This window comes from Egretta garzetta, unplaced genomic scaffold (assembly GCF_000687185.1).
Source record: "Egretta garzetta isolate BGI_Z169 unplaced genomic scaffold, ASM68718v1 scaffold121, whole genome shotgun sequence".
Classification (NCBI taxonomy): domain Eukaryota; kingdom Metazoa; phylum Chordata; class Aves; order Pelecaniformes; family Ardeidae; genus Egretta; species Egretta garzetta.
Window position 1 is genome coordinate 43315 of NW_009258479.1, and position 994 is coordinate 44308.

Genomic DNA, 994 nt, shown 5'->3' on the forward strand with positions numbered 1-994 from the left:
GGCGTGTGCGTGCCTGTGCGTGTGCACACGCGTGTCTGTGCGTGTGCACGTGCCTGTGCCTGGGCACACGCGTGTGCCGGGGCTCGCAGCTCCTCCGTGGAGCAGCAGTGCCGAGGTTGCACACCCAGCTCCGGGCCGGGCAGGGCGCCCGCAGCTCCCCGGGACGTCGGGTGCTGTCAGGGTGTGGGGTGGCATGGGATCCCCCCGGGAAGGGGGTGCTGCGTGGGAAGACAAGGATGGGATCGGGTGGGGAGTGTCATTGCCTCCGGGGCCCCGGCGCTGCTGGGCGGCCGCGGGGAGGGTCGGTGCCAGCCTGGTCCCTGCTCCTGGTGCTTCCCGTGGAGGGGACCGGCAAGGCTCCGTCGTGTCTGCTTGGCTCTGCCCTCTCTGGGACCCACGAGTGGTCGTGGGCAGAGGTGTGGAGTGCTCCACAGTTGTGGGATGCGTGTGCTCCCGGCTCCGGAGGAACTCGCTGGCACCGGCAGAGCTGGGGGGCTCCTGGATTGCTTGGGGCTTCCCACATGCTCCTGCTACAGGGCTGCCCCATGGGGCTGGGGAGGGTTTGGTGCCGGCTGGGTGACGCCAGCCTGTGCCCCCCCCTTGTGCCGGGGTTCCTGCCTGCAGCCAGCTCTGTATGGCGCGGCCAGAGCTCGGTGCACCCTCGACATGGGGTGTAGGTGCTAAGCGGGGGGTTCCCGTGGCCAGGGGACACGCATCACTTCTAGCTCCGGTGACGCTGGTCCCAGCAAGCAGAGGGAAGGGCTCAGGCTGCCCTGCAGCCCCCCTCGGCCCCCGGGCCCAGCTTGTTCTCACCCTGCGCTGCACCCAGCTCCCCACTGGCAGGTGGGGGGTGCCGAGCCCCCCCCAGGCTCTCAGCCTGGGGCCGTGCTCCAGCTGCCACTCTCTCCGCAGGGCTGCCTGCACCACGTCCCCCCGCTCCAGCAGCCGCAGCAGCACCTGGATCCCGCTCCCAGTCCGGCCGAGCCGGGGGAAG